Raw genomic sequence first — 12,828 nt, 5'->3', positions numbered from 1 at the left:
ACGTTGTTGAAAAGAAACTGAAGAAGAAACGGGAAGATATTCTGTGCTCTTGGATTGGAAGAATTAACATAGCTAAAATGTCCATACCTCCTAAAGCAATCTATACATTCAATGCAATCCCTATCAAAGTTCCAACAACATTTTTCACAGAAATAGAACAAAGAATCATAAAATTTATGTTGAACAATAAAAGATCTTGAATAGCCAAAGCAATGCCGAGGAAAAGAAGAAAGCTGGAGGTATCACAGTCCCTGATTTCAAAATATACTTCAAAGCTATAGTAACAAAAACAGCATGGTACTGGCACAAAAATAGACACATAGATCGATGGAAAATAATCAAGAGCCCAGAAATAAGCCTACGTATCTATGGACTGCTAATTTTCAACAAGGGAGCCAAAAGCATACAATGGAGAAAGGAGAGTCTCTTCAATAAATGGTGTTGGTAAAACTGGACAGCTACATGCAAAAGAATGAAAGTAGACCATTGTCTTACACTATGCACAAAAATCAACTCAAAATAGATTAAAGACTTGATATGAGACCTAAAACCATAAAACTTCTATAAGAAAACATAGGCAGTATGTTATTTGACATCGATCTTAGCACCATTCTTTCAAATACCATATCTGACAGGGCAAAGGAAACAGAAAAAATAAGCAAATGGGACTACATCAAACTAAAAAGCTTCTGCATGGCAAAGGAAACCATCAACAAAGTGAAAAGTCAACCTACCAATTGGCAGAAGATATTTGCAAACCATACATCAGATAAGGGGTTAATATCCAAAATATACAAAGAACTCACAGATCTCAACAACAAAAAAACCCAATTAAAAAATGGTTAAAATATCTGAACAGAGATTTCTCCAAAGAAAACAGATGGATGGCCAACAGGCACATGAAAGTATGTTCAACATCACTAATTACCATGGAAATGCAAATGAAAACTACAATGAGATATCACCTCCCTCCAGTCAGAATGGCTATCATTAACAAGACAGGAAACAACAAGTGTTGGAGATGATGTGGAAAGAAGGGAATCCTCATACACTGCTGGTGGCAGTGCAAACTGGTGCAGCTGCTATGGAAAGCAGTATAGAGTTTCCTCAGAAAATTAAGAATAAATCTACCATGTGATCCAGCTATTCCACTGCTGGGTATTTATCCAAAGAACTTGAAAACATAAATGCATAAATATATATGCACCCATATATTCATCACAGCATTATTGACAATAACCAAGACTTTAAAGCAACCTAGGTGCCCATTAAGGGATGAATGGATAAAGAAGATATGATATATATACACAATGGAATACTACTCAGCCATAAGAAATGATGAAATCTGGCTGTTTGTGACAACATGGATGGACCCTGAGGGTATTATGCTAAGTGAAATAATTCAGAGAGAAAAAGCCAAATATCATATGATCTCACTCATAAGTAGAAGACAAACACAATGACAAACACATAGCAACAGAGATTGGATTGGTGCTTAACAGAAGGGAAGAGGGGAGGGAAGAGGATGAAAGGGATGATTAGGTATGCATGTGTGGTGAAGGATTGTGCTTAGTCTTGGGGTGGTGAACATGATGCAATCTGCACAGAATTCAAAATATATTGCTATGTACACCTGAATATTACACAAAGTTATAATCCAATGCTACTGCAATAAAAACAAATTATGAGAAAAATAGTAGCTTTAAATGATAGCTAATTTTTTCTAATGTCTTGTGTGTAATTGAAACATATTTGTTGGAAACAAATGATTTAGAGAAATGAAAATGAGAGTTTTTGGGTACAATAATATGTTTTATTGTCTATACACTTGAAAATATATCTTCCAAATACTCCTTGGTAACTTAAAACTTTGGAGTTTTGCTAATTGAAGTTAAATCATAAAATTTCTTGAGTATCTATGTCATTTGCACAAAAGATAAAATATTAGTTTTTGATTATTAAGCATAGATTTGTTTGCCTTTGGTTTCTTATTTCAGAGAAAGTAAAAAATGCTTGGGATTTTTGATAGACATTTTTTGTACATGTAGAGAAATTCTTTATGAGAAAACATATTTCTGGAATGTCTATAAACAAGGAAAGTAAAATATTTTCGGTAAAGAAGGTATAAAGAATAGAGATATTTTTGTTTTGTTAAGAAGGATAAATTTGTCTCAAATTACTTCAAGGGAAAAGGGAAGGCATAGTATAAATTCTGAATTTAAACAGAAAGTTATAGAAGGTTTCTGGTAGAGGACCCCCCGCAAATATTTTATGCATGATCAAGTTGGCTAAGATTGAGTTAAATTTAATTAAGTAAATGAGTTTTAATAGCAAAAGTAAGCAGGTGCATAATTAGAATTTGGTTTTCTCTCTGTTAAAAGAATAATTTTCTTAAACTTTTTGTCTGCTCTTGGCAAAGAGATTATGAAAGGTTTTTATGTTTTATCAAAATAAATTTCCTGTATTTTTGTCATGTCTTTAATCACAGGTGCTAAAGTTTTTCTTACAGCTATTTAGTTTTCTGCATTCACTTGAAAATCTTTGTCACCACCATCATATGGATGACTAAGCATTACTTCATAAGGACCTATGATACTATGTTGGTAAATGTTACTGATATGTTTTAACACTACATAACATTCTAAAAGTGCTGATCTGTCTTGGTTATCAGTTATAATTGTATTTATTATCTTGATGTGTTGTATGTCATAGAAATTGCCAGGCTTCTTTGTCAATTGCCATTTTTGAGTCTTCTGTCATTTGCAGGGAGATGTGGTTTTACTCTGATGCTTTTGCAAATATGTTTCATCTTCAGAGAGATCCATGAAAAGGACTCTGACTGTTCCTGTAGAATATAGGTTTCTGATAAACTTTTAGGTCATAAAACTAAACTCGGTGAGAAATTACAGAACTTTAACAAAGAAACTCTTAGTGAGTGAATGAGTATTATCTTCATGGCAATAGTTATTTGCATGAGTTCAATAAGATTCTGATCTCCTTAAAGCAGGACCCAATTGGAACATTGGTTATTTTACCAAAGCTTTGACTGGGATGTCATATGTGAGAGAAAAATGCATAGACTCAGATATGACTAGATGCATTTGAGGAATAAATGTTGACTCTATGAAAGTAAGCCACTTGGAAATATTGGCCTGGTACCTTACTTACAGGATCCACAGAACAGTACCACGTGAGTAAAGAAGGTTACTTCTCCAACATGTGCAAGGAACCTCAAGGATATTTTGGGGAAGCTCAAAAGAGAGGAATTCAACCAAATCTATACATATTGCAGGCAGAGTTTGATGACAAATGCTTGGCGTTTCTTGGCCTGACCTCTAGAAGACTTTAAAGTTCAATCTGATATTTCTTATCAAAAGTTCTAGCAAAGCAGATTTAATGCAGCCTTATAATCAATTGTTATTCTTGCTGTACTCATGTAAACAATCAGGCCAATTTTATTGAAACTGGACTTATTTTTCAAATCAGTTAGTCTTAATTTGGCTATCTTTTGTAAAAAACTGAGGATGACTTTAGAGAGAAAAGTTATATTTCAATAGAAATTATGATACGTTTTCAGGAATATTAGGTTCTAGTTCTGTCAATTTTTCTTTGAGGTTTTGCTTTCTATCTGTAAACTGGACTGCATCCTGAATTCTTCTAGTTTCCTGAAACAGCTGGCTACAAATTTCCAAACTAAAATTTTTAATTTTTTTCATCATTTTCATTTAGAATCATTGAGAACTGAACCTGCCCTTTTTCTTGAAGCCTTGTAGACTGAAGCTGGACAACTTGGTATAAACTTAAGACTCATGACTGTTTCTGTGTAAGCCACTCAGAAAGATACCCGAACACCCAATGACACCATCAGTGACATTTCAAACTGCAAAAGATGCTTTGACTTTTACGTCTAGAAATTTTTTTGACTGGATGCCCCTTAGGTTCAGAAACTGATTTATATTTGGCTCACATCGTTAACTTTGTTTTTCTTTTTGTATCTCTTGAAATTCTTCTGATTAGATACATGATTACTTGCTTACATAATATAGGCCTAAATTTGGGAGCCTATCTGCATCACTGTCTTACTAAGAGACTGGTTCAATGAGATGGAACAAGCTATGCCATCATCAGTAGGATATCCCTCAAGATTGAGGAATTAAAAACAAAAGGAGGGATTTGATACTATCTCAGCAATAAAATTTATGTTTATACTAAACTGCAGTCTATTAAATGTGCAATAGCATTATGTTTAACATAACAATATACATATCTTAATTAAAAATACTTTATTGCTAAAAAATGCTAACCATTATCTGAGCTTTCAGCAAGTCATAATCTTTTTGCTGGTCTTTTTCAAGGTTTGCCCTGAAGTTGATGACTGCTAACTGACCAGTGTGGCGGTTGCTAAAGCCTAGGGTGACGATTTCTTAATATAAGACAACAATGAAGTTTGCTGCATCGGTTGACTCTTCATTTCACATATGATTTCTCTGTAACATATGATGCTTTTTACAGAAAAAAAACATTGATGCCTGAGTCAACATCTGTTGCAAATTTTTTTCTTCTTCTTCTCCCCAAAGCCCCCCAGTACATAGTTGTATATTCTAGTTATGAGAGCCTCTGGCTCTGCTGTGTGGGACACCACCTTAGCATGGCCTGATGAGCAGTGTCATCACCCAGGATCCGAACCGATGAAACCCTGAGTTGCTGAAGTAGAGTGTGTGATCTTAACCACTTGGCCACAGGGCTGGCCTCTATGATGCTGTTTGATAGCATTTTATCCACAGTAGAACCTCTTTTGAAATTGGAGTCAATCCTCTCAAACTTTGCTGCTGCTTTAGCAGCTACGTTTATGCAATTCCAAATCCTGTGTTGTCATTTCAACAATTTTCACAGGAGTAGATTCCATCTCAAGAAATCACTTTCTTTGTTCATCCTTAGAACCAACTCCTCATCCATTACAGTTTTATATGAGTTTGAAGCAATTCAGTCACATCTTCAGGCTTCATTTCTAATTGTCTTTCTCTTGCTATTTCCACCACATCTGCAGTTACTTCCTTGTCTGAAGTCTTGAATGCCACAAAGCCAGCCATGAGGGTTGGAATCACTTCGTCCAAACTCCCATTAATGTTAGTATTTTGACATCTTCCCACAAATCATAAATGTTCTTAATGGCACCTAGAAAGGTTAATACTTTACAGAAGGTTTTCAATTTACTTTTCCCTGATCCATCAGAGGAATCACTATCTATGGCAGCTACAGCCTTACAAAATGTATTCTTTTTCTGCTTTTTCTCCCCAAGTCCCCCAAGTACCTAGTTGTATATTTTACTTGTGGGATCTTCTAGTTGTGGCATGTGGGACACCACCTCAACGTGGCCTGATGGGTAGTGCCATGTCCACGTCCAAGATCCAAACCAGCCAAACCCTGGGCCACCAAAGCAGAGCATGTGAACTTAACCACTTGGCCAAGGGGCTGGCTGCTCAAAATGTATTTTTTAAATAACATTTGAAAGTCGAAATTACTCCTTGATCCTTGGACTACAGAATGGATGTTGTGTGAGCAGGCATGAAAACAACATTAATCTCATTATATATCTCCATCAAGGTTCTTGTGTGACCAGGTGCATTGTCAATGAGCAGTAATATTTTGAAAAGAATCTTTTTTTCTGAGTAGCAGGTCTCAACAGTGGGCTTAAAATATTCAGTAAACCATGTTGTAAACAGATGTGCTGTCATCTAGTCTTTATGGCTTCAGTTATAGAGCACAAGCAGAGTAGATTAAGCATAATTTTTAAGGGACCTAGGAGTTTCAGAATGGTGAATTAGTACCAGCTTCAACTTAAAGCCACCAGCTACATTAACTCCTAACAAGAGAGTCAGCCTGTCCTTTGAAGCTTTGAAGCTAGGCATTGACTTCTCCTCTCTAGCTGTGAAAGTCCTAGATGGCATCTTCTTCCAGTATAAGGCTTTTTTGTCTACATTAAAAATGTGTTGTTTAGTGTAGCCACCTTTGTTGATTATCTGAGTTAGATCTTCTGGATAACATGCTGCAACTTGTACATCAGCACTTGCTGTTTCCCCTTGACCTTTCATGTTATGTTATGGAGATGACTTCTTTCCTTAAACCTCATGAACCAACCTCTGCTAGCTTCAGACTTTTCTTCTGCAGCTTACTCACCTCTCTCAGCCTTGAACTGAAGAGAGTTAGGGCCTTGCTCTGGATTAGGTTTTGGCTTAAGGGAATGTTGTGGCTGGTTTAATCTTCTATCTAGACCACTAAAACTTTCTCCATATCAGCAATAAGGCTGTTTCATTTCTTATTCATGTGTGTAGCATTTTTAATTTCCTTTAAGAACTTTTCCTTTGCATTCACAACTTGGCTAACTGGCTCAAAATGTCTAGCTTTCAGCCTGTCTTGGCTTTTGACATGCCTTCCTCATTAAGCTTAATCATTTCTAGCTTTTGATCTAAAGTGAGAGACATGCAACTCTTCCTTTTACCTGAACACTTAGAGGTCATTGTAGGGTTACTAATTGGCCTAATTTCAATATTTCTATATCTCAGGGAATAGCGAGGCTGGAGGAGAGGGAAAGAGATGGGAGAATGGCCTGTTGATGGAACAGTCAGAAAACACAAAATATTTATTGATTAAGTTTGCTGTCTTATATAGGTGAGGTTTGGGGCACCCCAAAACAGTTACAATAGTAACATCAAAGATTACTGATCATAGATCATCATGACAAATGTAATAATAGGGAAAAAGTTTCAAATATTCTGAGAATTACCAAAATGTGATGAAATGAAGTAAACAAATGTTACTGGAAAAATGGCGCTGACAGACTTGCTTGAATCAGGGTTACCACAAACCTTCAATTTGTAAAAAATGTGTTATCTGCAAAGTGCAATTGAGGTATGCCTGTTAGTCACGATTTATTAAATATCCACTAAATTCAAAGCATTTTTAGAGCACTTTCTACTTTATCTTTATTTTTGTAAAAAAAATAGGCATGAATATGTACTTTTGATAAAATTGAAAGAAACTAGCAATTTTTTTTGGTCCCCACTCTTCTGAAAACCTGATATGGACATATTTCGTCTTAATAACATCTTTACAACAGAGTCAAGATGAACAAGGAGGCAGTCGGCACTAAGAGTCAAGGTAGGGGAAGAGACCAAGTCACCTTTAGTACAATAATCAAAGACTTTTAGCATAATAGTGCACAGGCAGTGGGCTAAAGGATGATGCATCTCAGCAAATTATCTTGCAAATGAGTTATCCATAACAACTGAAAGTGTTCTAAGTCATCTCATCTTTATCCTCAATTTAAGGCCCAAATAGATTGGAAGTAGCTGGAAATGAACTGGAGCTAGAGTCTGAGGCAAATAACAGAGGTACTCTAAAGGAGCAGAGCAGAGGAATTAAAGAGTGAGAGGAGGTCAAGTGGATTGAGCCGCTCTGCAGGAACAGGGTTGGTACCGAGCTTGGTATTGAATAAAATAGAAAAGCCATTTCAGAAGTTCCATAAGGACTCATGAATAGAAAGACACACCCCAAACCAGAGAAAGCACTACTCTGTACCTTCTTCTGGATACCTTGTGTGTGCTTTGCCAGCTAACTATAAGAATGTTGAATGGTAAACAGTATCATTAGTCCTTTCCACCAGCAAGAGCATTAGTAGAAGATTTTCAGTCTACGTGTGTCTGCCTGTAGAACACAATCCTTTCTCCCTTTTTCTCTCACCCTGTCTCTTTCCTTCTCTTCTTTCTTACTTCTTTCCTTGGTTCTTCCTTTATTCTATATTTTTCTCTTCATCACTGGTTATACTGTCTTCTGTCTCAAGAAGTCAAGAGTTACCAAATAACCTGGTTTTAGTTAAAAATAAGGAATTCAGTGTTCTTATAAGTAAATCTAGCAGGTTACATTCTATTAGTTCTCTTATGAAAAGAGTCCTGCAGTCCTTGAGATGCACATTTCACAGAGCAGTTTTCTGCACAAAGCTTGTGATGTGTCAGCGTCAGCTTATTTATTTACAATCGTATTTCCTTGCTAAGGTGAAAGGTAAGCAAGGAATGAAAGCAATTATTGCAGTTTTTCCACTGGAGCTGTCAACTCAAAGTGCCCCTGTGACACAGCCTGACACTTTTAATGAATTCCCAGGGTTATGCGACAATGTTACTAACACCCACATCTGTCACTTGAAGATAGGGATTTTCCTTCCATTCTTGAGCTTGGATGCTAACATTCTTTGTCCCAGCTAATGAGGATCTGACTTTTTATTCTGGAACAGGGCACTTTAATAATGTGCCTCCACAGATCACATTGAACAAACCCTTAAAGTGTGATTTGGTCAAAGCTAATTCCAAAGACGATGTTTAATAATACTTCAGTGGGACAGGCTGGGAAGCTATTTTTGTTTACAGATATAGCTGACTATATTGAGGAGTGGAAAGGCCCATAGTTAAATTTACCACTTTCTTTTTACAACTGCACTGCTTTGCCTTAGTCCATGTCTATTTGTGTGCTTATTCACCTCTGTACTGACAGGGGTTTCTGAGAAACTGTTTTGTTAAACTCTGGTAGAAATGCCTGACTGCCCAGCACCATCTCAGTCTATGCTGGGAGAGGAGAGCTGGCCTCCAGGAGTCATAGGCTCTTGGCTCCCTACTCAAATCTGATTTTAGATTCTCTATTCAACTTGTTTTCTTTTAAGACCAAAAATAGAGATGACCAGGATAGAAGATATGAGCAAACATAGGAAAACAGGGTTTCCAGGGACGAAACTCACAGTATGAGCAATGGATGTGGGCTCAAGCAAGAGATATAGCAGAACTTTGGCATCTGAGGAAGAAGGGGTGCATTCTGAAGAAGGGATCTGCCTACAAGACTGTCCCTGGAGGGGAACTAGAAGCCTAGGGTTCTTGGTGTAGGCATAGGAGAGGTAGTGAATGCAGTCTTAGTTTGGAAAAGTGCAATTCAGAAGATTCATTGCTGTAGGTGAGCTGGGTCAGGAGGAGTCCAAGTAGTGGGTAATGTTACTGTGTAATATTGACATAGATGTATAGCCCTGGCCAAATTTCAAGTTCTCAGTGTATCCAAAGCAGAGCAGCAGCCAAGAGCTGGAGGGATCACAGCAGACAGGATGGAGCTAGAAAATGCTGTGGAGGGTGTGCATCCCCAGAAAGTGAACTGAGGGCCAGAAAGGGGCTTCAATATCAATGGAAACCTTAGATACCACATTCCAGAACCAAGTTAGAAGCCCAGTGATGATGCCTTGATGAAGAGGGGGCACAAGACAGAAAAGTGCAAGAGAGAATTGGCAAAGTGGGTTAAATTCTAAATAAGCCTCTTATTAAGTAAGTTAACCAGTAAGCAAACAGGTGAGAGGTGAAATGACTTTGGGAAAGTGGACTTTTCCCAGGTGCAGAGAGAGAAAAGGGCAGGCTGCAATTTGTAGAGCCCACAGCTTCCTGGGACAAAAATCAGATCAAAGGCAGCAAAATAGTTCCCTATACACTCGCTGAGGTGCTGCTGATGATTATTGTCGGACAGCAGCTGAGCGAAGCTCAATGTACAGATGGAACACATTGGTGATACCAGCAGAGAATGGCTGGAAGAAGGCAGGCCCCGACTGGGAAGTGAATTCTTCATAAGAAGTCTAGAAAGAAACTCTAGTATGTCAGTTCAGCATAAGATGGACATCTTAAAGATACAGGTGTTGCCACCATTGCCTTTAGGACAACAAAGACAAGGACCCTAACATACACATATATATATATATGCATATTTAATAATCCAACACTCATGCCATGTTTATTACCTTTACTTTACTTGAGAAAATCCAAGGGCAGAACATCTTTCTGAAGATCCCACAGCAAAGCCATGATTTAACAAGAGGTATCCTAGCTTCTCAAAGGGAGCCTACAGACTGCTACTTCTTCTTCTTCTTCTTCTTTTTTTTTTTTTTTTGAGGAAGATTAGCTCTGAGCTAACATCTGCTGCCAATCCTCCTCTTTTTCCTGAGGAAGACTCACGCTGAGCTAACATCCGTGCCCATCTTCCTCCACTTTACATGTGGGATGCCTACTACATCACAGCTTGCCAAGCAGTGCCATGTCTGCACCCAGGATCTGAACCAGTGGACCCTGGGCCGCCAAAGTGGAATGTGCACACTTACCCGCTGTGCCATCGGGCGGCCCCAGACTCCTACTTCTTAAACAAATAAACAAAAGAGAAAAAAGGAGACATAACGTTAAGACCACACATCCAACACAGTGAAAGAAGCTACAGTTTGGCTTCTATGACAATTGCAGACAATTTTCTACATCCAAATTGCTGGCCTATGTAACTGGAATGTTCTGTGGACCCCACCACTTTGTGAGTCCTGATTAAGGACGCTTCCCCACAGCAGATCCCTAGAGATCATAGTGGTAGTGAGTAAAAGCAGGAAAAGATGGGCTTATTAGTTAATGAAAGATCTGGCTATCAGTAAAAAGGTGACAATTTGTACTTTCTAGGGGGTGAAGCACAGGTATATAATTCACACTTGTACAGAGCTGTTCCTTCTCAGCCTTCCTGCACAAACACCGTTATAAGAATGCAAGTGTGGTGGCAGAATTTCATCATTGAAAGTCTCTAGCCTTGGAATGAATGACCTTGTGCTTGTATCCTGCATCCACCACTTGCTGGCTGGGAACGTCATTTGTACTCTCAAACCTTAGTTCCCTTAGCCTTGTAACACCTATAATTAGTCTAACTCAGAACATCAGTGGGAAGATTAAAGGAGACATTAAAAAGTGTCTAGTGCTATATCTAGTAGGTAGTAGGTAGATAGTCAACAAATGTTAGTTCCTTTTCCTTGCTTCATCTCTCTTTCATGAAAATTACCTGAGGTTTGAGCAGTCTATACAAAGCTAGAAAGTTATAAGAGACCTGAAGCTTGGTACAGACTTCTGGGTTAGGATTCCTTTCTGTAGGGTGAATTTTCTGAGAAAAGTTTTCTTCCACTCAAGGCTGCCCCACATGGTTGTTCAGTTTTGGCCCTGCAGACGATGCCACATATGAAAGGGAACCATTCACATGATAGACCGCATCCATTTGTTTATTTCTGACAGCAATTTACTGGCAGATGGCAGTGTTTTGTTCCAGCAAAATCAGTATATCACAACACTTCTCCAACAGATGGAAGTAAAATGTCTTGAGGAATGGGTATTTTTGATGTCCAAAGGTGCTTTATGTGCTAGTCGAGGCCTCGAACCCTGCTCTGCTTTTTTATTTCTTTTCCATATAGCCTAAAATTCCACCAACTAGATTCATTGGTTTAATATATGTTCCTTAAAATGCATATGTATTAAAAATTATCAACTCCAGGTCGTTCATGCCTGCTGCTTCTAGGCTTGATGTTTACCACCCTGGGATACCTTTGGAGAGATATATCTCTACGTCTCCATGGAGGGAAATATTATCTCTAGCTTCCAGGTTTGTTTGCTACTCAAACAGCTCTGAAGGCCTGGACTGTGAAGAAACATGAGAGATACGTGTGTAATTGTCTCAGCACCATCCACCATGAAGTCATGCGGTGTAATAATACTATTACAGGAAAAAGAAATAACTGAGACCAATAATTCAATATTCAAACTCTGCCTCATACTTCTATTAGGTTTAAATCAGTATGGTTAAGCCATAGCATAAAAATATCTGAGGGAGTCTGTGCCATACTAATTTTAGGGCCCAAGTATAAAATATGTTCAAAATTGCCACTTATCAAAGTTGTAATTAAATATAAGGTATCTGAACTACCCATGAAGCAGTATAGTGTTATTTTAAAGTAGGCTTAGATTAGCTGTAAATATATATAGCAAACTTTAGGGAAAGCAGTAAAAATATTTTTAAAAGCAGTATAATGGATATGCTAAGAGAGGAGAGAAAATGTAATCATAGAAAAAACTGTTAAAACCAGAGAAGGCAGAAAAAACATGGAAGAAAAAAGAAAGAAAGAAAAGGAGAAAAAGTAAAAAATTATTACAAATATGATAGATATTAAATTGACTATATCAATAATTAATTTAAATGTGAATGATTGAAATATACCAACAAAAGCCTCGGCTCCCAGGCATGGACTGAGGCCACCTATTGGTGGCCATGCATTAGTGGTGACCCACATACAAAATAGAGAAAGTTTGGCAACAGATGTTAGCCCATAGTGAATCTTCCTCAGCCAAAAAAAAAAAAAAAAAATTACCTGAGTATTTACCCAAGTGTATATTGTCTATAAGAAACTCATTTTGCAAAAACATATTTGGTAAAAGACTTGTATCCAAACTGTACACAGTACTCTTAAAACTCAAGAATGAGAAAACAAACAACTCAATAAACAACAGAAAAAAGATATAAACAAATATTTCACCAAAAAAGATATATAGATGACAAATAAGGATATGATTGACACTCAACCTCATATGTTTTTAGGAAATTGCAAATTAAAAAACAACAATGAGACAGCACTACACACCTATTTGAATGGCCAAAATCTGGAAAACTGACAACATCAGATGCTAAGGAGGATGTGGAGCAACAGGAATTCAAATCATTGCTGGTGAGAACACAAAATGATAAAGCCAGTTTGGAAGTTTCTTACAAAGCTGAACATATGCTTATAAGATCTAGCAATAGTGCTTCTAGGTATATAGCCAAATAAGTTGAAAATTTATGATGACATGAAAACCTACACATGAACGTTTATAGCAGCTTTATTCATAATTTCCAAAAATTGGGAGCAACCAAGATGTCCTTTAATAGGTGACTGGATAAACTGTGGTACGTCTATACAAT

Source organism: Equus caballus, chromosome 5 (assembly GCF_041296265.1).
Source record: "Equus caballus isolate H_3958 breed thoroughbred chromosome 5, TB-T2T, whole genome shotgun sequence".
Taxonomy (NCBI): Eukaryota; Metazoa; Chordata; class Mammalia; order Perissodactyla; family Equidae; genus Equus; species Equus caballus.
Note: the sequence above shows the minus strand (reverse complement) of the source record.